The following is a 25823-nucleotide window of genomic DNA, read 5'->3' as shown; positions in this document are numbered from 1 at the left end:
ATAAAGAAGTCTTCCCAGACATCATTATTGTGTCGGATAGTGGGATAATGTGTATTCATGTGCCTACCATTGTGTTTACAGGGATATTTTTGAGCGAGTCATTCATCTGAGTCTGGCACCAAAGAGAATAAAGTTCTTCTTCAAGCGCTACCTGGAATATGAAAAGAAACACGGCAACGAGAAGACCGTTCAGGCCGTGAAAGAGAAGGCCCTAAAATATGTAGAAACTAAAGGGTCCATCACCACAACATAGAGCCAGCACGCCTCTGGGGGACTTGTATTAGGGACTTTGTACAGATGTGGGAAAACTCCAGATCCCCTTTGCCCCCGGGACTTGTTTGTGTGGTTGTGTAAATCACATGCTCCCTTATGTAACGACTCTCCGCGGGGATTATAATTCGATTCAGATGCTCTACGCCGAGATCTTTGAAAAAAAAAAAAAAATAAGACTGAACATTGATGTCTTTCAGTTTTCAATGTGCATTTTATTGTATACAGAGGCGTTTTGTACACAGTTGATGACGTTAGGTAAAAAGATGTGATAAAGGCCGCTCTGGACATTTGTAATGTGTAGTCCTGAGAAGTAGTTCATTACCCAAGATCTTAATCCTGCCGTGGGACTTTTCACAATGACTGATGGTGGCACATTTACTACCTCTGACCAGTGATCTCCAACCTGCTCTTTAACTATGGTGAAACGATAACTCCCAGCATGCAGTCCACATTATGGTCTAATTTCAGCTTGTAATGTAAAGTAATAATGGCGGCTCGCTTCCACCTACGCCGGTCCTCCGAGTGCACAGCCTGAGCTCAGAACTGAAAATTCAACAATTAAAATAAGGTTGGCACTCAAGGTGTAGAGTATTAAAATGATTTGATTATTCCAGTGGTAAATAAAATACTAACATCAAAAGCACATCACATAGAAGAGAAGAGTAATAATAAACTAGCAGCCTGTGAACCACTGAGAATAAAATCCACATATACAAATAGTACTAATGAATGGTATAATAGTCCCATTCCGAGCAGTGCACTGCTATAGCTGAATTGTATGGTTCACGCAGTCCTCAAAAGTTAAACTGTAGTGTTAGATTTGTATTATAGAGGTCCATAGATCGTAACGCAGGCTACAACTGTATGTTGGTCAGTTAGATAATAGTGATTTTGGTTAAAGAGCCCAGCGCTTATGGGGATCCTGCGCAATCCTATAAGACTTATCTATACATTCTCAAGAGATTGTTTGGCTGTTTTTTTCCTATTATGCAAATAATAAAAAACAGAGTAAACCTAAAGAGCGCAGCGCTCCCTTCGCTAGTAAAAGGCATCTAGTAGCGTGGTCTGCGCCTGTGCTATAGCAGGGAAGATCATAGCTCCTTGTGCGCCTGCACAGGCTATTTGTTTATTAACAGCTAATTAAAACCTGGTTGCTGAGCTCTGTAGTTCCACTGTATGGTAGTTGGCAGGGAGTGACTTGACTGACAGTTACAGTTCAAGCGCTTGCTGAGCTCTGTAGTTCCACTCTGAACTGCAGGCCTTAATCTTGATCCATGCGGATGAATCAATAACTGCATCACGAGAAGCCCATACTACTGCCCAGGTACCAAACAGTGTGGAACTACAGAGCTCAGCAAGCGCTTGAACTGTGTAACTGTCGGCTGAGTCATTCTCTGCCACCTACTGTACAGTGGAACTACAGAGCTCAGCAAGCAGGAGAGTTGACTCTGCGGTTAATTAATATCCAAATGGCCTGCCTAGATGCACAATCAGCTATGCTCTTTCCTGCTATGCTGTACTATTGCACAGGAGCAGACAGCGCTACTAGACGCCATTTACTAGCGCAGGAAGCGCTGGGCTCTTTAACCATACGGGATGACAGTGAGGAAAATGACAATTATCTTTACATACATTTTATAACTAATGAACTACAGTCACTATTATCTAACTGGCCAACATACAGATGTAGCCTGCAGTATGATCCATGGACCTCTATATCAAACGTCTAAAACTACAGTTTAACTTTTGTGGACACCATTCATCTCCAGCAGTGCGCCGCTCAGAACGTGAGACTTGTATCATTCGTCATTACCATCTGTATCCCTTCAAGTGTGGATCTTACTCGGGCAATCCTATAGCCCAGGTATAAGCAACTTTCAGCACTCCAGCTGCTGTGAAACTACAACTCCCAGCATGCAAACTTACTTGGCTGTTCTTTTAACTCCCACAGAGGTAAAAGGAGGATTCTGGGAGTTGTACTTTCAGAACAGCTGGCGAGCCAGAGGTGGCTGATCCCTGCAATAGCAAGTCTCAGTGGCTTACGGGGTACTAGTTCAGTGTTTCCCAACCAGTGTGCCTCCAGCTGTTGCAAAACTACACCTCCCAGCATGCCCGCACAGCCAAAGGCTATCTGGGCATGCTGGGAGTTGTAGTTTTGCAACAGCTGGAGGCATGCTGGTTGGGAAACACCGTACTAGTTTATTATTAAGCTTCTTGTGTATGTGATATCTGTATTTTATTTACCACTGGTATAATCATGAAATCATTTTTAATACTCTCTTCACCTTTAGTGCTGCCCTTATTATTTTATTATTGATTGCAAATGTAATCCAGAAATGAAGACCCTGCTTTACTGTCCTATCGTATGGTATTTACCACGTGGAATAGGGGGTCGTTTGCTAGGTTTGCATGAAGTAGGGGATAGATAGGTGTAGGAGTAACACAATCCAGCTACATCAGACTGTGATGGCTGACCTCCGGCACTCCAGCTGTGGTAAAACTAGATGCACATTTGCTTGGCTGTTCTCAGAGCTCCATAGAAATGAATGGAGCATGCTGGGAGTTGTAGTTTCACCACAGTTGGAGTTCTGGAAGTCAGCAACCATGCAGGCACATAGGTCTGCATAGCAGATAATTGTTTATTTAATGAAGACTATTTGCCTCCTATCAGCTGTTCACAGTTCACGTTCTCCTACCATCTTTCTTGACTTTCAGATCATGGCATACCAGTACAGTTATCAGGATTACCTTTCTAGAAGCTGAGCTATGTACAACAGCAGCCGTGTTTTTCTAACAATGGCTAAATAGCCCTGCGTCTCCCTCATTTTAAGGAACCCAACATACCTCATCTCTTTCTTCTACTTTTTACATATGAGAATTAGGGCTCATGCACACGACCATATACGCTCTGAGACATACGGTTAGTGAGCGGGTCATATGCCCCAGAGCGGCGTACATTTTAGCACGGCATCGTAGGTTACTATGATACTGTGCACGTCGGGCCTATGATCATATGAGTGCAGGACAGTAGGCCCGCAGACGGCCCTATGTGCACAGTATCATAGTAATCTATGAGGCCGTGCGCACGATGTATGCCTCGGAGGGCATACGGTCATGTGCATGAGCCCTTAGGCTGGTCTCAGACACCTATAATAGGACCTCATTTTAGTGTCCAAATTATGGCTTCAGTATCTGGACTGCCCATGTTTCTACTGAAATAAACTTGGATCACTTCAGAATTCTATGGCGATGTAAGTTTTGTGCAGTATAATTGCAAAAGGGTCCTGTAATGGCATCGATCATACAGTGGCCTGACACTGGCCTTATCCATGATACTACCTTGTATACCTTCATTTATCTATACCCAATTCACCTTATACACTTCCTCCAACCCTCCATGTTTTACTTTCCTTCCCCTCCTCCAGCCAGATTACAGCATATGCCGTATAATACGTCCATGGTCTCATCTGATTAAATATCTGATCTATTTCTGAAGATGGGTTACCGCTCGCTGACTGATGTGACCAAGGGTGAGCGTGCCTGTCACCTCGCCTAACCTCAGACTGCAGAGTGTTGACAGCTGAGCCTCGATGACAAGCACATGTTGCTTTCCCATTTACACGGGCTCGGCCACTAGAGCTAGCTAAACTTAGACCAGAAGACTTCTTCACATGTGTTCCAAGGAAGGTCTGGGCAGAGGCATTGAAATGGTTTTATTGCACATTGGACAAGAGTTTCGCACTTCTAACCATTTCATCAGGCACCTAGAGAAAGAGAGGATAGTCAGTCATACTTTGCCAGAAGGTGATGTTCATGCAGTCACTTTGTGATCCATTTATTTTAAAGTGATTCTCTTCAGGATAGGCCTCAATGTTTGTACATGGGGGTTCAGTCTTGGGGTCAACATTAGCCCTTCATTGTTTATATAGGCAAATCGGCTCGCCCATACCAACAACTGTGAATGGGATAAGCTGCTGTACCTATGTGAGCAATGGAGTGCCGCAGCCCGTTAACTGCCCTAGAGGGTAAGGATAAGCTATAAATGAAGAACCCCTATTCCAACAATTACAGTGGTCATTCAAGATACAATGGTCGTCCTGAAACCAATTAATATTGTATATTGAAACCATTGTAAGTTGAGTAATCGGTTCCAGAGAAAAAAATAAGCAGATAATTAAGACAAGTCCTTACATGTAACAGCTTCTAACTAGCAATGAATACAGTGATTTTACCAGAGAAGTGGCCTTGATTGGTTGGATCTGAGTCTGAGACATTGTATGTTGAGTCTGGTTTCAACTTAGAAAAGACCATTGTATGTTGAAAATATTGTATCCTGAGGCCATTGGGACCACTGTATACAGATATTACTAATATATGTATGCTAGTCCAAATTAGTGGTTTCTTGTTCTTAGCACATGTATGTGTCACCAGTGAGGTGCTCTCCAGACAAGGACAGTGTACAAGATGCCTGTAAAGCAGTGGTCTGCAACCTTTAGGCCTCATATTTTTGGCCTGGATAAGAGGCGGGTGCGTTGTGGGAACACGCACGATTTTTACGTGCGAGTGCAAAACATTGTAATGCGTTTTGCACGCATGTGAGAAAAATCGGCATGTTTGGTACCCAGACCCGAACTTCTTCACAGAAGTTCGGGCTTGGGATCGGTGTTCTGTAGATTGTATTATTTTCCCTTGTAACATGGTTATAAGGGAAAATAATAGCATTCTTTTAAAAATAATAGCATTCAATTTTTTATTTTATTTTTTAACCCCTCCAGCGCTATTTTACTATGCATTCTGTATTCAAAATGCTATTATTTTCCCTTATAACCATGTTATAAGGGAAAATAAGAATGATCGGGTCTCCATCCCGATCGTCTCCTAGCAACCGTGCGTTAAAATCGCACCGCATCCGCACTTGCTTGCGGATGCTTGCGATTTTCACACAACCCCATTCACTTCTATGGGGCCTGCGTTGCGTGGATTATCACACCGCAACGCACAATATAGAGCTTGTTGCGATTTTCACGCAACGCATAAGTGATGCGTGAAAATCACCGTTTGTGTGCACAGCCCCATAGAAATTAATGGGTCCAGATTCAGTGCGGGTGCAATGCGTTCACATCACGCATTGCACGCGCGCGGAATACTCGCCCGTGTGAAAGGGGCCTTAAGGCCGCCTGCATCCGTTGTGGAATATGTGCTGTTTTTCCGTGCTGAAAAAACCTCACCAAAATACTGTACCAGCAAAGTGTAGATTACACAAATTTCACGTTACACTTTGCAGATTTTTTTTTTTGTGTGGAAATTCACCTGCTGTAACATTCAACATCAAGTTACCATCAGTGAAAAACACATTGTATCCGGATGCCTTCCGTTTTCCGTGCGCACCCATTAGGCCTGCACGATATATCGCGAAAGCAATTGTATCGCGATAATCGATGATTGCGATATGGCCGACCCAAAAATGCTGCGATTATCTACAATGATACACGGCCGGGAGCCGGCATCTGGATTAGGAATGACAGCGGGGGACCGGTGCAGTCCCTGTTTTCTAATGCACCGGTTTATCTAACCTGTTAACATTGTTAAAATATAATAATCATGTGTAATCCAGCTGTATTACCTACAACTAAGTTCGGTAGCAGAGAGGAGGAGGCAGGCCGGGAGGGTGACGCGTCACTCAGTACGTCACGTGCTGCCTGCTTCATTCATAAAGTGGGCGGTGCAGGTGCATGAGGTAGTGAGTGACGCGCCGCCAGCCCGCCCTGCCTCCTCCCTGCTACGGAACTTGTAAGTAATACAGCTGGATTACACATGATTATTACATTTTAACAATGCCTACAGGTTAGATAAGATTATCGGGGCCGGTGCATTAGAAAACAGGGACTGCACCGATCCCCGCTGTCATGCCCAATCCCCTGTATTGGGGGTCATTCACACTGCAGGGACACTGTTATGGGGGGGGATCTGTGGATGGTACATACCATAAGATGCTATATACAGTTGCAAGAAAAAGTATGTGAACCCTTTGGAATGATATGGATTTCCTGCACAAATTGGTCATAAAATGTGATCTGATCGTCATCTAAGTCACAACAATAGACAATCACAGTCTGCCTAAACTGATAACACACCAATAATTAAATGTTACCATGTTTTTATTGAACACACCATGTAAACATTCACAGTGCAGGTGGAAAAAGTATGTGAACCCCTAGACTAATGAAATCTCCAAGAGCTAATTGGAGTGAGGTGTCAGCCAACTGGAGTCCAATCAATGAGATGAGATTGGAGGTGTTGGTTACAGCTGCCCTGCCCTATAAAAACACACCAGTTCTGGGTTTGCTTTTTTACAAGAAGCATTGCCTGATGTGAATGATGCCTCGCACTAAAGAGCTCTCAGAAGACCTACGATTAAGAATTGTTGACTTGCATAAAGCTGGAAAGGGTTATAAAAGTATCTCCAAAAACCTTGCTGTTCATCAGTCCACAGTAAGACAGATTGTCTATAAATGGAGAAAGTTCAGCACTGCTGCTACTCTCCCTAGGAGTGGCCGTCCTGTAAAGATGACTGCAAGAGCACAGCGCAGACTGCTCAATGAGGTGAAGAAGAATCCGAGAGTGTCAGCTGAAGACTTACAAAAAGTCCCTGGCATATGCTAACATCCCTGTTAGTGAATCTACGATACGTAAAACACTAAACAAGAATGGATTTCATGGGAGGATACCACAGAGGAAGCCACTGCTGTCCAAAAAAAACATTGCTGCACGTTTTACAGTTTGCACAAGAGCACCTGGATGTTCCACAGCAGTACTGGCAAAATATTCTACAGACAGATGAAACCAAAGTTCAGTTGTTTGGAAGAAACACACAACACTATGTGTGGAGAAAGAGGCACAGCACACCAACATCAAAACCTCATCCCAACTGTGAAGTATGGTGGTGGGGGCATCATGGTTTGGGGCTGCTTTGCTGCGTCAGGGCCTGGACGGATTGCTATCATCGAAGGAAAAATGAATTCCCAAGTTTATCAAGACATTTTGCAGGAGAACTTAAGGCCATCTGTCCACCAGCTGAAGCTCAACAGAAGATGGGTGTTGCAACAGGACAACGACCCAAAGCATAGAAGTAAATCAACAGCAGAATGGCTTAAACAGAAGAAAATACGCCTTCTGGAGTGGCCCAGTCAGAGTCCTGACCTCAACCCGATTGAGATGCTGTGGCATGACCTCAAGAAAGCGATTCACACCAGACATCCCAAGAATATTGCTGAACTGAAACAGTTCTGTAAAGAGGAATAGTCAAGAATTACTCCTGACCGTTGTGCACGTCTGATCTGCAACTACAGGAAACGTTTGGTTGAAGTTATTGCTGCCAAAAGAGGTTCAACCAGTTATTAAATCCAAGGGTTCACATACTTTTTACACCTGCACTGTGAATGTTTACATGGTGTGTTCAATAAAAACATGGTAACATTTAATTCTGTGTGTGTTATTAGTTTAAGCAGACTGCGATGGTCTATTGTGACGTAGATGATCAGATCAAATTTTATGACCAATTTGTGCAGAAATCCATATCATTCCAAAGGGTTCACATACTTTTTCTTGCAACTGTATGTGTCATCCAAAATCCCCCCCCCCCCCTCCATAGCAGTGTCAAACACAGATGCCCCCATAACAGTGCCATCCAGAGATCACCTCCATAACAGTGCCATCCACAGATTTCCACCCCCAATAACAGTGCCATCCACAGATCCCCTCCATAACAGTGCCATCCACTGATCCCCTCCATAACAGTGCCATCCACAGCTCCCCCCCCCCCCATAACAGTGCCATCCAGAGATCCCTATAAGGCCTCATGCACACGGACGTTTTTTTTCACGGTCCGCAAAACGGGGTTCCGTTGGTCCGTGATCCGTGACCGTTTTTCCGTCCGTGGGTCTTCCTTGATTTTTGGAGGATCCACGGACATGAAAAAAAAGTCATTTTGGTGTCCGCCTGGCCGTGTGGAGCCAAACGGATCCGTCCTGAATTACAATGCAAGTCAATGGGGACGGATCCGTTTGATGTTGACACAATATGGTGCCATTTCAAACGGATCCGTCCCCATTGACTTTCAATGTAAAGTCTGGAGTTCTGTTATACCATCGGATTGGAGTTTTCTCCAATCCGATGGTATATTTTAACTTGTAGCGTCCCCATCACCATGGGAACGCCTCTATGTTAGAATATACTGTCGGATATGAGCTACATCGTGAAACTCATTTCCGACAGTATATTCTAACACAGAGGCGTTCCCATGGTGATGGAGACGCTTCAGGTTAGAATATACAAAAAAACTGTGTACATGACTGTCCCCTGCAGGTGCTGCCAGGCAGCAGGGGGCAGACCCCCCCCCCCCCCCTGTTTTTAACTCATTGGTGGCCAGTGGGCCCCCCCTCCCCTGTTGTTAACTCGTTGGTGGCCAGTGTGCGCACCCCCTCCCTCCCTCCCTCCCTCTATTGTAATAATAGCATTGGGGCCAGTGTGCGCGCCCCCCCAACCCCCCCCCCCCCCTCCCTCTATTGTAATAATAGCATTGGGGCCAGTGTGCGCGCCCCCCCAACCCTCCCTCCCTCTATTGTAATAATAGCATTGGGGCCAGTGTGCCCCCCCCCGATCATCGGTGGCAGCGGAGAAGAAGATTCATACTTACCTGGCTGCTGGCTGCTGCGATCTCTGTGTCCGGCCGGGAGCTCCTCCTACTGGTAAGTGACAGGTCTGTGCGGCGCATTGCTGTCACTTACCAGTAGGAGGAGCTCCCGGCCGGACGCAGACATCGCAGCAGCCAGCAGCCAGGTAAGTATGAAAATCTTCTACTCCGCTGCCACCGATGATCGGGGGGGGGGGTGCGCACACTGGCCCCAATGCTATTATTACAATAGAGGGAGGGAGGGAGGGAGGGAGGGGGGGGGGGGTTGGGGGGGTGCGCACACTGGCCCCAATGTATTAAAACAATAGAGGGGGGGTTGGGGGGGTGCGCACACTGGCCCCAATGTATTAAAACAATAGAGGGAGGGAGGAGGGGGGGGGTTGGGGGGGTGCGCACACTGGCCCCAATGTATTAAAACAATAGAGGGAGGGAGGGAGGGGGGTGCGCACACTGGCCACCAACGAGTTAACAACAGGGGAGGGGGGGGGGCCGCACAATGATATTCAAACTGGGGAGGGGGGGGGGTCTGCCCCCTGCTGCCTGGCAGCCCTGATCTCTTACAGGGGGATATGATAGTACAATTAACCCCTTCCGGTGCCGCACTATCATATCCCCCTGTAAGAGATCGGGTGCTGCCAGGCAGCAGGGGGCAGTCTTGTACACAGTTTGTAGTGTATTCTAACTAGAAGCGTCCCATCACCATGGGAACGCTTCTGTGTTAGAATATACTGTCGGATCTGAGTTTTCACAAAGTGAAAACTCAGCTCTGAAAAAGCTTTTATGCAGACGGATCTTCGGATCTGTCTGTATGAAACTAAAACCTACGGCCACGGATCACGGACACGGATGCCAATCTTGTGTGCATCCGTGTTCTTTCACGGACCCATTGACTTGAATGGGCCCGTGAACCGTTGGCCGTGAAAAAAATAGGACAGGTCATATTTTTTTCACGGCCAGGAAACACGGCTCACGGATGCGGCTGCCAAACGGTGCATTTTCCGATTTTGCCACGGACCCATTGAAAGTCAATGGGTCCGTGAAAAAAATTGGAAAACGGCACAACGGCCACGGATGCACACAACGGTCGTGTGCATGAGGCCTAACAGTGCCATCCACAGCAAATAGACCTCTAGCACAATTCCCTTAAAATATCGCATTGCATATCGTTATCGCAATTTTTAGGGCCCTAATCGCAATCGCACAAAATTCCCATATCGTGCAGCCCTAGTACCTATTGATCTTTAATGTGTCTGTTCACACGTCAGAATTTTTTTTTACTGACCGTGGGGGAGTGAAAAAGTAATGCACTAATTTGGTCCGTGATGCAGACCAAACATGCCCGTTATAGTCTATGGGTCTGTGGAAAAAAACAACAACACCACAGATGGTATCCATGCTGCGTCTGTGTTTGGTTTGTTTTTTACTGACCACTAATAGGAGATGCTCTGGAAATTTACTTTCAGCTGAGAAGTGTCCGTGGAATTCGGATGACGCACGGATTCTTCACAGATGAAACATGTACTGATCATGGATGTCAAACAGATACGGAAGCCTCAGCCTGCGATATGTTGTTAGACTACCCCACGGCTGCAGACTGGGAGCTGTGGCTTCGTGAAAAACGCAGAATATAGAACATGCTGAGTTTTTCACACAACGCAGAAGTGATGCGTGAAAAACAATGCTCATGTACACAGACCCATTGAAATGAATGGGTCGCGTTCACTTCACTCATTGCACCCCCACGGAAAACTCGCTTGTGTGAAAGGGGCCTAAATCAACCTTTAGGCCCCTTTCACACGAGCGAGTGTTCCGCGTGGGTGCAATGCGTGATGTGAACGCATAGCACCCGCACTGAATCCGACCCATTAATTTCAATGGGTCTGTGTACATGAGTGGGTTTTTTTCACGCATCAGTTCTGCGTTGTGTGAAAAACGCAGCATGTTGTATATTCTGCGCTTTTAACGCAGCCCTGGCCCCATAGAAGTGAATTGGGGCTTCAGTGAAAAACGCATTGCATCCGCAAGCAAGTGCGGGTGCAATGCGTTAATCACTGATGGTTGCTGAGAGATGTTGTTTGTAAACCTTCAGTTTTTTATCACGCGTGTTTTGCATTGCACCAGGGTGGAAAAAACAACAACTGAATGCAATCGCAGACAAAACTGACTGAACTTGCTTGCAAAATGGTGCGAGTTTCACTGAACGCATCCGGAGCCAATCTGTATTGTTCGTGTGAAAGAGGCCTAATACATGTTCTTTAATGCACAATTTCCGGCTCCCTCCTCACTTAGGCTACTTTCACATTTGCGTTCGGGGCTCCGCTTGTGAGTTCCGTTTAAAGGCTCTCACAAGCAGCCCCGAACACATCCGTCCAGCCCTAATGCATTCTCAGTGGATGCGGATCCGCTCAGAATACCTCAGTCTGGCAGCGTTTGGCCTTCGCTCCGCTCAGCAGGCGGACACCTGAACGCTGCTAAGCAGCGTTCGGGTGTCCGCCTGGCCATGCGGAGGCAAACGGATCCGTCCAGACTTACAATGTAAGTCAATGGGGACGGATCCGTTTGAATTTGACACAATATGGCTCAATTTTCAAACGGATCCGTCCCCCATTGACTTTCAATGTAAAGTCTGGACGGATCCGTCTGTGGCTACTTTCACAGAATTTTTTTTACAATATAATGCAGACGGATCCGTTCTGAACGCAAGTGTGAAAGTAGCCTTACCTCCTCTTATCCCTTTGGTATTCTTAAAAAGCAAGGCCCCAAAGGCCTCATATCTAAGATGCTGACTGTACCCATAGCGGCAGAGGCTCTGTGGTGTAGAGCTATACCGGACCTGTCTACTCCTCTGCTGGTATCTCCATCAGCTGCTAATCGCTTTATTCAATTATGCTTATTACATCAATGTTATCTTCCTCCGCTGCTGCTGTGCAGAATGGGCAGAATCCCTGCCGATCACTTGTCATAGATGTTCCTCCTCAGGTGCTGGTTTCCTGCATCTATTATGGTATTGCCCGATACTACAGTCCTTCTGGACTGCGGTGACTGAACTGCTATCTAACGTGCCTCCATGCCAATGGTCTGATGATGTCATGTCCGTGACACTTTAACGGCTGAGTTGTTAAAGTGTCAAGCAGGTCAGGAAAAAGTATGTTCACATCATATATTGCATGACCTCAATGACATCATCTGGACACATCCATAAACCTACATTTTTCTCTGGCTGTATGGTTTCATAAGGCAGCAGTTGTCCTACATCTCTAAACTGAATCATGATTAACATTAAGACTGTAAAGCAGTAACTTTCCTATAGCTGCTATTGGACAAACCTTTTTAAAACTCCCCCAAAAAAATAAATCCCAAAATCATGAACTAGGCCTAAAATATGACAAGGCTTCCTATTTGAGAGCCACAAGGACCACAGACACAATGGTCTGGAGCGGACTTCTATGGGAGAGTTTTCCAGGCATGTTCTGTGACCTGTGCAGAGGTGAGGAGGGAGTAGAGAAGCTGTGATATCACCTATTGTGAATGGTGGAACCTGTCTTATCTATACACAGGTGATATCTGTCTGTGATGAAAATGTGATGGCTACTGAAACGTTACCTGTACAGAACAGGTAGTCTCAATAGATTATTAGGCCTAGTGACCAAACTACTTGATTTTAGGAATTCAATATAAGGACATGGAGAATGAAAACAAAAATCACCAAACATTCTAACCAAAAACTGACCTAGTTGCCAATAGCAACCAATCAGATTCCACCTTTCAGTTTCAAAAAGAGAAAGATGGAATCTGATTGGTTGCTGTGGGCTACTAAGCCAGTTTTCCCTTACAGCAGTTTTGATAAATCTCCCCAAATATGTTTAACATTAAAACAGGTTATGAAACATTCCTGTTACTCATGGTAAGCCTGCCCTAGTAAGTATCATTGCAACAAATATGTCCGCCCCTAGAATCTGTAATTCTGGTTGTCAGCAGATGTATAACTCTCAGCAGCTGTTTGGCGCGACCCTGTAATAGACTCCGGTATACAGAATGCGTCCCCCTCCTCCCAGCTGGCACTTACTTTGTGTGGAAGGCATGGGTGCAAGGACACAGGCCAAGCTCTTCCTTCTCTCTAAACTCCTCCAGACACACGGCGCACACTTGCTGTGGATATATAACAGACCTCTACAATCAGGTTATATTATATAGCGCCTGGAAACTAGATCTATAGAAACCTTGTGAAAAACACTAAAAAAAATATGATATAAATAATAATGTATATTAATATATATTCCAAATTAGGAATCATGCCTCGTCATTCTGCTACATGTGAACACGGATTTAAGTAGAAATTCAGTTTCATATGTTACTATACAGTACTTTTAGTTGGTTAGCCATACTGAAAGTATCACAAAATAGTCTACAAGAAAAGAAAGGGAAAGAAATGGAACAAAGCACAATTCTGGATGATGGGCTCCAATGTGTACGCTTCTCCCTCCTTACCACAATTCAGTGTCTTCTCGGAAATATAAAGAGGGAGGTTTATAATGAGGGGAATTTATCATTTTAAAGGAGTCTGCACTGTAATAAGCACCAAATTTATAAAATGTCACAGCATGTTGGATAAATTTGGAGCATTTTACGGTGTATATATATTTTTATCATAATATAAGTACAGTGGTCCCTCAAGATACAATATTAATTGGTTCCAGGAAAATCATTGTATGATGAAACCATTGTAAGTTAAGTAATCGGTTCCAAAGCCCCAAAATGTCATCCAAGATAAGAGAAAATAAAGATTCAAGAAAAATAAGCAGATAACTAAGAGAGATAAAGACAAGTCCTTAGCATCCAATCCAGCTATTTTACCAGAGAAGTGGCCTTGATTGGTTGGCTCTGAATCTGAGAAATCGTATGTTGAGTCTGGTTTCAACTTACGATGGGTCAGAAAAGACCATTGTATGTTTAAAATATTGTATCCTGAGGCCATTGTATCTTGTATATATAAAAAATAGATTTTTTTTTTCTACTTACTAAAACTCTCCAATCCATAAACCCTCATATGCCCCCTCCCCTTAGGCATGGCAATCTTTTATTAAATGTGCCCCTTGATGTTTATATAATTTATCCCTTTGCCTGAAATGTAATCTCTCCAATGATATTATGTTAATTGAAGCTTCTTCTGTATCTTTAAGGCTGGGTTCACACCTGAGCGTTTTACAGCGCGTTCCTACGCGCTGTAAAACGCTCAACAAGGAGAAACCAATGATTCCCTATGGGAATGGTTCACACTTGGGCGTTTTACAGCGCGTACGATCGCGCTGTAAAACGCCCGACGCTCCAAAAAGTACATGAGCGACTTTTGGGGCGTTTGTGGCCATAGGACACTGTAGTGAATCACACAAACGCGCGTCAAACGCGCGTTTACTATTACAAAAACGCGCATAAAAATGCGCGTCAAAAACGCGCGTAAAACGCGCGTTTGCGCAACGCTCAAGTGTGAACCCAGCCTAAAGGAGTTGTCCAAGCACTCCTGCCGGTTCCATTCTCTGCCTGTGCGGAAGGTGTGATGTGCTGGCTCTCAGTATGTCACCACTGCCAGCCAATCAGTGGCCTCAGCGGTGACATGTACGGGCACAGCATGTGACCACTGAGGCCACTGGTTCACTGGCAGTGATGTAGGCATGCCACACTTATGGTCAGGCAGGGAACAGAAGTGACAGAGACACAGAACGGCCTGAGCAGGGGATAAATGGCTCCGCATCCGATCAGCAAAAAAAAAAAAAACACAGACCAAAACTACGGCCATGTGCATGAGACCTTACCCTGAGGGTAACCACTTGGGGAGCTTTTTTTTTTACAGTTTCCTTTGTGTTCAGTGGTAAATTCATATACACGAAGGTCAACAGTACAATCAGACTTACCCCGATCAGGTTGGTTTTCTTTGATTTGTTCTTTAGCACCACCTAGAAAGGAATACGCACCTACAGCTTATTTAAAGTCAAATACGCTGAATGTTTATTCACAGGAGGAGATTTTATGTGATTGTCCCATTCATTTGAATGGGGCTTGCAGAAATCCAGGTGTGTACCACCAAAACAAACCCATTCAGATGTATGGAACCGATTTTCAGCTGCAGAAATTTCTGCAACAAATCTGCCATGTGTGGACATAGCTTAGGCTACTTTCACACTTGCGCTTGATCGGATCCGTTCTGAACGGATCCGATCATATTAATGCAGACGGAGGCTCCGTTCAGTACGGATCCGTCTGCATTAATAACTTAGAAAAATTTCGCAAGTGCGCAAGTAGCCTGAGCGGATCCGTTCAGACTTTCAATGTAAAGTCAATGGGGGACGGATCCGCTTGAAGATTGAGCCATATGGGCTCATCTTCAAGCGGATCCGTTCCCATTGACTTACATTGTAAGTCTGAACGGATCCGCACGGCCAGGCGGACAGCTGAACGCTGCAAGCAGCGTTCAGCTGTCCGCCTGTCCGTGCGGAGGCGAGCGGAGCGGAGGCTGAACGCCGCCAGACTGATGCAGTCTGAGCAGACCCGCTCCATTCAGACTGCATCAGGGCTGGACGGAGGCGTCTGGGTCCGCTCGTGAGCTCCTTCAAACGGAGCTCACGAACGGACCCATGAACGCTAGTGTGAAAGTAGCCTTAACTGTGCAGAATACAGTGTACCCTATTGTACCCCAATATTAAGGGGATAATGTCTCTGTACGGATAGTTTTATTCAGACAAGGCAAATTTGCCATATAAATGTATGTGATTGTTCCATGTCTCTGAATTTTGACTTGCAGAAGTCCTAATGCCCCAGTAGGACAAAATACCTCCTCAGAAGCTGTCCCTTTGTGGTCGCCAGCTCCAGCTGCCACATTCTGTCCTCCTTCACCAGTGATGGCTAGCCTCCAGCACTCCAGCTGTGATAAAACTACAACTCCCAAGATGCACACTTGCTTAGCTGTTCTCAGAACTCCATAGAAATGGATGGAGCATGCTGGGAGTCGTAGTTTCACCACAGCTGGAGTTCTGGGGGTTAGCCAGCACTGTCCCTACACCAATTGCTTCAGGATGGCAATACAGCTGAATTCAGGAATCGGGACACCCCAAGCATTAATCAACTCTGAGAGTCACAGATCATTACTTACTTGGCTAGCAGCCATGAGGAGGTCTCCGGTGGCCCTGTTAGAGTCTATGGCCAATCCACCTCTGCCAGAAGCACCCAACATCTCTATGAGACATTCTCAACCCAACCCCTACTCCTTTACTCTTTGAATAGGCAATGGAAGTCATTTATGAACATTTTTGCACCAGTTTTTTTTTTAGTAAAAATGTTGCATGATCCCCTTTTTGTAACTTTTCGAACACAGGCATCTTTACACTGTGTGCGACACTGCCACACCCTATCAATTTTGATTGACAGGGCCAGCCAGTAAAAACTTCATTAATCGTGACCCTGTCAATCAAAGTGCAGAGGGTACGGCAGTTGCAGAGAGAGCAGAGCCTCTAGGTGTAACAGTAACGCCCACATCGCTCCTAGAGGCTCATTTGCATATATTAAAACATCATTTTTCTCAGCAATGTGGGCACATATAAACATGGGACTAACACAGACGCCTTCAGCTGCCAAGCACACATGTAACAAGTCAGCCAGTGTCATAGGTACAAACCTGCTGACAGATGCCCTTTAACTAAGGCCACATGCATACAGCCACATTTTTTACAGTACAGACTCTGACCCATTCTTTTCTATGGGGCTGCAAAAAATTGCGGACAGCACATGGATGTCATTAGTGCTCTGTCTACATCTGTGCGGCTGTTCCGTAAACTATAGAATATGTCCTATTCTTGTCATTTTTACGAACAAGAATAAGTATTTCTAAAATAGGGAGTGAGGAAAGTGCAGGATGCACATGGCCGGTATCTGTATTTTGCAGATCCAAGATTTGCGAACTAGCAAAATACATACGGTCCTAATCCGAGTCCTAAATGTTACTTGCAAGTACAGGCAAAGCTTGAAATAGAGAGGAAGATTTGGCATTTCAGCATTAGGGACTGTATCCATGCCGGCTGACCAGCTCTGTATCTCTGTAATATGAGCAGATACACAGAAGTAGAAAACTGTCCAGCAGGTATCAAAATCGAGAGATTCCAATTCCAGCAAATACATTTTTTTTTTGTGTATAGTGAAACAGTTGTGCAATGTTCCAATGTACTTTCCTTAGAGGATTGTCCGGGTTCAGAGCTGAGCCCGTACACAGGGCGGACTGGGAACTTAAAGTGGCCCTGGAAAAAAATAAAACTAAAAGTGGCCCCATTTTGTAGACAGGTCCAAATTAATAGAAGGCAGGGCAACACAAAGGGTCAACAATACCATGGTGCAAAATACCATCCCAGCAGAACCAAATAACACAGTGTAGCACAATATACTGGCCCAAAAGCTGGCCCTCTGTGGTGGCCATCAATAGCTACCACCTTCTGTCTTCCTTCAGTTGTCTATGGAGCAGGGGGCTTAGGAGGCGAGGTGCAGCCACAGCAGATTAATTCAGGAGGACATGTATGGTTGCTGGCCGGGTACATGCTTCTCACAGGGTTAATTACTGCTGATAGCTCCTTATGTACCCAGGCAGTGACAGAGAGCAGGGCTTGGGTGGCCCTCAGGGCATCGGCCCACCAGCAAATTTCCCTGTAGGGTCTATGGCCAATCCGCCCCTGCCTGTACATAACCCCTTCCTCACCCAGACAGCCCTTCTGAGTTGAGCATCAAAGCATTTCAGGCTTTTTCGGCAGATCCGGTCACGTACCGGGTCTTGCCATGGGAATGCTAGGCTGAGGCTTCCGCCTAGCAGTGAGCCTGGTGATGTCACCGTCACTAATGGGCAGGCTTAAGCACTGCTCTAGCCTGTAAAACAGGCTAGGACAGTGCTAAAGCCCACCCATTAGTGCCAGTAAAGTCACCGGGAACACTGCTAGGCGAAAGCCTCTGCCTAGCAGTGTAAAAATTTAAACAAAACAACATGAAATGCTCTGATGCTCTACTAGGAGGGAACCTGGACAACCCCTTTAAGTTTTCAAGACCTCTGCTTGCTGTCCTTATGTTTGACCCTTCAGTGGTCGTATGATTATTACAATTAAAGGACAGTTATCAGCACTGCAGAGTGCTGTAAGGAGCTAAGATCTTCTTCAGAAGGCAGAAATCTGAAGTGCTGCTGAGGTCTTGTTCACACAGGGCAGTTTTTATGCAGACTGTTCAAATTAGGACTGGATCCAAAAAAGGCAATGTCTTTGTATGTGCAGGCTCGGACTGGCCCACAGGGGTACAGGGGAATCCCCCGGTGGGCCCTTGAGCAAAGTGGGCCCCTAGTCTCCCACCCCCTGCACAAATGGCATATAACACAGTAGACTTACTGCACTACATACAGATATTCAATGTACAGCACCTCAACCAGCCTATGTTCATATAAAAAAAACTTGTTAGATTATTTATTATATTTAAATGTATCCGTATGGTGGGCCCCCAAAATAAATGTTACCGGTGGGCCCTAGGTACCCCAGTCCGACACTGTGTATATGTGATGTAAACCTGGCCTAACAGCAAACCGCACGTGTTGTAGAATGTAAAGTATTAGGTCTCTTTCACACGAGCGTTACGGATTGTGTCAGGATCTGTTCAGGAAAAAACGGATGGTTTTGCAGGCACGTTCAATCAGTTCTGTCTGTGAATGCGTTCAGTGTATGTCGGATTGTATCCGGATTGCATGCATTTGTCATGCACATGAAGAAACCCTGAAGAATAACCATCTACGCCTAATAGCAACCATCAGTGAAAAACGCATTGCGTCCAGATGCCTTCCGTTTTTCATGCAAGCCCCGTTCACTTCTATAGAGCCGGCGCTGCGAGAAAAACACACAATATACAACACGCTGTGATATTTCCTTAACGTAGAGCTGGTGCATGAAGAACGACGCTCATGTGCACAGACTCATTGAAATAAATGGGTCAGGATACTCGCTCATGTGAAAACACACACACCCATCACGTGATGTTCAACAGATAATAAACACCCAAAATATACCTGCATTTTTCTACATAATTAGTAAAGTGAACACACCTTCTTGTAGCCTCGTCTCCTGTACTGCTCCTGCTGCTTGAGTCTAGATAAAATTAGGTATCGTTAATGTCCCGTCTTAATCTTATTAAGGTATATATATATAAAGTACATTGAGATGGTGCGGGCAAGTTGTGTTTCTGTACACGTAATTATAACAAAACCACATCAAAATGGCAATGCAGAAAACCAGCATTTTGAGAAACTGGATTTGTTACGTGGTGATAAAAAAACACAATATGTGAATAAACCCTTGGGGCTACGCTCGGACTGTTTGTAGCTCTGCTGATTAATTTAATGAGGTATGCCCATCTGGACTCAGGACATGCCATAAAGGTTCCCTAGATGTGGGTCCCATCTCTTTAATCCTCTTCTATTTCAAGAATGGGGTCCTGTCTCGCTCCTCTGTGAATGGGGAGAGCTGCACATGCACGGTCAACTCTCCAGTCATCGTGGGCCGAGACACGGCCTCATTCTAGAGGTAGGAAAGGTCCCAGAGGTGAGGATCCACACCTTTTGGACATTTATGGCCTGGTAATCCTGAGAACAGGCCAGTTAGTTCCAAGCCAGGTTTATACCAGCTGCCACCAGCCATTGCAATATGGTTCGAATGTTAAAAGTTAAAGGGGTTGTCCGGGATCAGAGCTGAACCCGTACATACCCTTATTTTCACCCAGACAGACCCCCTGAGGCTAGCATTCGAGCATCTCATGCTCCGATGTGCTCCCTTGCCCTGCGCTAAATCGCGCAGGGCAAGGGCTCTTTTGTTTTTAATAACACACTGCCGGGCGGTAACTTCCGCCTGGCAGTGTGTTCGGTGACGTCACCGGCTGAGGGGCGGGCTTTAGCTCTGCCCTAGCCGTTTTACTGGTTAGGGAAGAGCTACATCCCGCCCATCAGTGCCGGTGATGTCACCGGGGTTCCTGGCAGCCCCATGGAAAGCCCCGGTACGTCACCGGATCTCCAAAAAATGCATTTGCCCTGCGCAATTTAGCGCAGGGCAAAGGAGAGCATCGGAGCATAAACTGCGCTGATGCTCATGTCAGGGGGGCTGCCGGGTGAAAATGGAGGGATGTCCGGGAACCCCTTTAAGAAGTTGCTGAATGCTCAGGATTAGTGTCCTGACGGTCGGACCCTCACCAGCGAGTGATCCATTATATGTAATATATTATAAAGTATCTTCTAATTGCAATAAAAAAATTTAAACAATTCATAATATTCACAGTTCTCTTTGTAAAAACTATACCCTGACTGAACACGTTCCAAAATACCAATATACGGTAATTGAATCCCACCTTTGCAATTCCAGTTATTTAGACTGGAGATCATTGTGTTTGGAAGTCTGTTTTGTACTAAAGTATCTCCCTCAAAATAACTTCAAGACTGGGGCCTCATATCAGACATGGTCTATGCAGTCTGTTCAGGGGTCTAGAGGTCCTACACAGTGCACACGATTATATGCAAAGTGCAACTGTGGCGTTGCCGCAGCATTAACTATGGATGCTTCTGAGGCTATAGGGCACTGATATTCCCATGTCTCTATAAGTTAGACACATAGGCAAACCAAATTCTTACCTGAAAAAGCAGCAGCAAAAAATAAGGCAGAATATAAGTAAGAGAAACCCAGCACCAAAGGCGAGAATGAAGAAATTCAGTGGCACTGACCGGGCTGTCTCCTTTGTCATATTAGGCCACTTTTGGATAAGGTGACCCGTGGACATTCTGTGTATGAGAGTAGAGAGAGGTTATAACACCCAAATGTTCTCAGCATCACTAAATACAGACAATAGATCAGATCAGCACTGTGTTCCCCGCCAGCAATTAAGATCAGATTAAAGGGGCAACCATCAAGTAGTCCATGTCACCAATGAACGTGATGTCACTGGCCTTAGGGAGAGAGGCAGCGCTCACCCGAGCTCCGCAGCGTCTTCAGACAGCTGATTGATTTGGTTGCTGGGAGTTGGACTCCTACCTATTCGATATTAAAGACCTATCCTGCAATTTTAAACTCCTGAAAAGCCCTTTAAACCTTTTTTTTTTTTCCAGCATGGTACAATTGCAAAATATAGGAAACAATTTGCCCATAACAGACCTTTGTCAAACCAGAAAGTAGAGGTCATGCAAGTTTAAGGGTACGTCCACACAAGTCAATTCCACTGCAGACTTCACCCTTAATGCGTACAGTGAAATCCACTGCAAATCTGCAACTAAATCCACAACAAATTGGCAGCAGAAGTTCTGCTCTTGAAAACCTGCAACATGCTGCTGTACCATAAGGGTACCTCTACCCAGGATGTAAAATGTTTTAGAAAATCTGCAACGAATCCACAGGACAATCTCCATGGGTTACATGTGGATATTGCCGTGGATTTAGCCGCAGTTTTTCTGTAGAGTCCACAATATGCATTGCAAAAGTGGTGGAAATAGACATGATAAATATTCAAAGCCTGCACCACAGTTCAGTTTATGCTAATTTGCAGTGTCGATGACATTTCTGAAAATCTCATCCACTTTCCTAGTGCTGTAAAACAATGCAGATTTGCTGCACACAGTGGTGGCACACCCACACTGCATCCATCACATGGCAAATTACCCTTAAAAGTAGCAATGGATTTCAACAAATTTAAAGAGGACCTTTCATCGGTCCTAATATTGTAAGATATCTATCAGGCTCTGTAGAGCGGCACCCCGGTATCTCACTGCACTTACTATTATGTCGGGGCTGCTCCAAGTGGTAGCTGGAGAACGAAGCGGCGCCCCGGAATAATAGTAAGTGCAGTGAGATCCCGGGACGCCGCTCTACACAGCCTGATAGTTATCTTACAATGTTTGGACCGATGAAAGGGCCTTTTTAACATACGGGACCTATTTCCAACATAAATGGACCATACGACTACTCTGAGTGCAACCTGGAAAGCTATCTCCACCGCTTTAGGAACACCAGTTGAGAACCCCTGAGGAATGCTTGTGCAGAAGACAATTAGGCCAAGTTCACACTTCAGTTATTTGGTCAGTTATTTCCATCAGTTATTGTGAGCCAAAACCAGTAGTGAAGCCTACTCAGAAATAAGGTGTAATGGAAAGACTTGCACTTGTTCTGTGGCTTTGACCCGCACCTGGTATTTGCTCAAAATGACTGATAGAAATAACTGACCAAATAACTGAAGTGTGAACTTGGCCTAACATATATATTCTTGGTTGGTATTACCAAATGAATCGGTCAAAAGGGAATAAACATCATCACACTACTGTAGAGGTAAGCATAGATGGAGTAATCATTTTCAGTGGTCAGTGACTGTTTCTAGGTGTACTGTAGGTGGATGCATTTACACACTATTGAGTCTCATCACTATATTAAAGAGAATCTGTCAGAAGTTTTGACCATGATATACTGCTGACAGCATTGAGTAGAGGCTGGGGAGGACAGTACAAACATACTTTTGTGAAAGTTTTATCAACAGGAGTACTGTGAATATGAAGTTTTATTCTGCTGGATTCTGCTCCTGAGGAGGGGCTTCACCGTGAAATGCTCTCTGCATTAAGTTGCTTCATTGCGCCACTCATCTCCGTGACAGATGAAGTGATCTTCTGATTGGATGGCACAGCTGTCACTCAGAGCAGAGTTGTGGGGCTGTGAAGCAACAATGCAGGCAGCACTTCACAGTAAAGCCCCTGGGCACTTGCAGGAGCAGAAAAGAATAAAACTTCATATTCACACTGCTCCTTATAATAAAAGTTCCATAAAAGGTTTGTTTGTAGTGCTCTCCCCATAACCGACCTAGTGCTGTCAGCAGTTTAGCATGTTCAAAACTGCTGACAGATTCCCTTTAAGTTGTGAATTACAACATCCAGTTTAAACTGGTGGCAATAATAATTAGCATTAGTTTCTCATCTTGTGTTTCCTCTTCCAATCTAAAAAAAAAAAAAGGTCCTAGGATTTGACTGTGAACTCTCCTCCTGACCATTATCCTTCAATTACACATCAATTACTTCCCCACCACCACCTTGAATGACAAGAGACAAGTAAGTCATGCAAAAAGCAGACGCATTCCCAAAAGTACTCACTAAGACATGATGTACCGGCGCTGGTTATTAGAAGACCGTTCTCTGCTTCATTCTGTTCATCAGCAGCATGGTCCAAATGAGCCGTCATTTAGGGATCAGATGACCACGTGAAGGTAACCCAGAATTGTAGAGGAAATCCTGTGCTTTGTTCTCTCATTGTTGATGGACAATGCAGTGGTTTGGATGGGTCACATGTCTGTCAGCATCGGCCAAGCTTTTATTCATAGTTTACAGTGTGAATACACTTATTCAAAGGGACAAGTCAGGCAAAGAAATGACAGAACACATCCACAAATACCAATATTGTGTTGAGATAAATTTACAAAAAGCCCAAAATAATCAAATAATCAAGTTTATAGCTTGTAAATGAGTCTTAAAAGGCTAAACTACTCTGCACTGTTTCCACCCCAAAATATACCCTTTTACTCTTTCTTGCCTTCTCTATGTCCCCCTCATTACAAAAGATAATCTGTGGGTGGGTTGGTGAGCAGTGGCACATACCTATTTTTTTGCCAACTCCCAAAACCCTCTGCATGCATTCTGTATGTCTTTTACATTCCTGCTCCACATCACCATCACCTATCTCTTTCACACTTAAACGTAGCTGCAAATATAGTCCCCAGTAAGTTCCCTACTCAGTCTCCTTCCCCCTCTGGCAGCTATAAATACTCATTACTGTACATAGAAATAATAGACTCAGAAGGATAGCAGTGTGTCTCCCAACTCATGGTCGCTAGTACTCCTGTACTGTTTTTCTCTATACATTATGATTGGTGCTGCCTATTGATGCCATTTTAGCCAAATGTTGCAGCTAGTGGAGGGAAGGGTTAGAATGGGAACTATTAGGGATTGATAGCATTCTCTGTTTAAGTATGTAAACAGAGATATCTGTCAGTCACTGATAGTTGTACATGGGATGTGTTATCAGTGATTGATTGCGTTCTCTGTGTAAGTGTGTATACAGATATAGCTGCAGTCACTGATCGTTGAACGGGGGAGGTGTTATCAGTGATTGTTAGCATTCTCTGTGTAAGTATGTATACAGAGAGATAACAGTCAGTCACTAATAGCTGTACACGGGGGAGGTGTTATCAGTGATTGATAGCATTCTCTGTGTAAGTGTGTATACATAGATAGCTGTCAGTTACTGATAGCTGTACACGGGGATGTGTTATCAGTGACTGATAGCACGCTCTGTGTAAGTGTGTATACAGAGATAGCTGTCGGTCACTGATAGCTGTACATGGGGGAGATGTTATCAGTGATTGATAGTATTCTCTGTGTAAGTGTGTATACAGAGATAGTGGTCGGTCACTGATAGCTGTACACAGGGATGTGTTATCAGTGATTGATAGTATTCTCTGTGTAAGTGTGTAGATGCAGATTGCACTTTATTTCACAGTGACAGGTTCCCTTTCATGTGCACTGATACTAACTAAGCTAAGGTGAGACCACTATATGTGCCCCTGCTATAGCCCTTGATTATATGTTAATACTCTATTATTGCTATATATTGGACCTGATCATTCCTAGTCTTCTCTCCAGGCTGGCGCTAACACAATTTGTAAGGTCAGGTAGTCAATATGGACAGTTTATGCTCATGTATTGTAGCTATCGACCTAAGGTGTTCCGGATATTCATATTTACTGAGTAACATATATGGTAAGTAGGTCTACCTAAGAGGATGTGCCTTCCTAAAAGGAAGAGCACCTTTGATCTAGATATTTTAAATAACTTGCTGATTACCTGCTCACTTCTATCTGTGCTGACTTGCCCATTAGAGGCTTAAAGAAGACCTGTCAACCAAAAATGCAATTGTTATAGAGCAGGAAGAAGCCGAGCAAATTGACATATAGTTTTGGAGGAAACGATTCAGTAAAACCTGCAATTTATACATTTCTATCTTGCTTTTTTCACTTCCTGTGAATTACTATTGGTACAAGAGGGAGGTGTTATCAGTGATTGATGGCATTGTGTGTATTAAGGCTCATGCACACGAACATATTTTCTTTTCATGACCATTCTGTTTTTGTTTTGTTTTTTGTGGACCATATGCGGAACCATTCATTTCAATGGGTCTGCAAAAAATGAAAGTTACTCCGTGTACATTCCGTTTTCCGTTCTGCAAAAAAATAGAACATGTCCTATTATTATCCGCATTACGGAGTACTGTTCTATTAGGGGCCAGCTGTTCCGTTCTGCAAAATACAGAATGCACACAGATGTCATCTGTATTTTTTGCAGATATGTGTTTGCGGACCACGAAATATATATGGCCACTGTGCATGAGCCCTTAGTGTGTATACAAAGATCCAGTCGCTGATAACACCTCCCTCCTGTACAATAGGTATTCAGAGGAAGTGAATAAAGCAAAGATATAAACTATACGTTCCACTGAACCTTTTCTCACACAACTATATATCAATCTGCTCAGCTTCTCCTGCTCTGTAACCTGCTGCCTGCAGATTGCATTGTATGTTTTTGGTGACAGGTCCTCTTTTAGTATGGTCTTTAAATGTTTGCTGGATTTCAAGCAAAGTTACTTCTGCATCTTTATACGACAGGCGGAGGAACCCAGGCTAAGGATAGACTGCTACTCTTGGGCTTGTGCCATGTGCTTGGCCCCAAGGCTAAAATTATCTGCATAGATGACATTGCAGTAGTTCTATAGCGTCAGGTAACAACCTG

At 44.6% G+C, this 25823-nt stretch overlaps 1 protein-coding gene across 1 annotated transcript in view; it reads right to left on the bottom strand.

Annotated features, from left to right (window-relative positions):
* Positions 1-255: 255 nt before the first annotated feature.
* Positions 256-25823, bottom strand: part of CALHM2 (calcium homeostasis modulator family member 2) — a 60131-nt gene continuing 34563 nt past the window's right edge. Inside the window, exons 5-10 of the transcript XR_006390527.1 lie at positions 23136-23349; positions 20646-20792; positions 19074-19116; positions 14875-14916; positions 13032-13114; positions 256-4037 (exon numbers count right to left, since the gene is read on the bottom strand). The gene's annotated coding sequence lies outside the window, so the exon portion shown is untranslated. The remainder of the gene's footprint in view (positions 4038-13031; positions 13115-14874; positions 14917-19073; positions 19117-20645; positions 20793-23135; positions 23350-25823) is intronic.

Source organism: Bufo gargarizans, chromosome 6 (assembly GCF_014858855.1).
Source record: "Bufo gargarizans isolate SCDJY-AF-19 chromosome 6, ASM1485885v1, whole genome shotgun sequence".
Classification (NCBI taxonomy): domain Eukaryota; kingdom Metazoa; phylum Chordata; class Amphibia; order Anura; family Bufonidae; genus Bufo; species Bufo gargarizans.
This window is presented reverse-complemented; position numbering and strand designations above follow the sequence as displayed.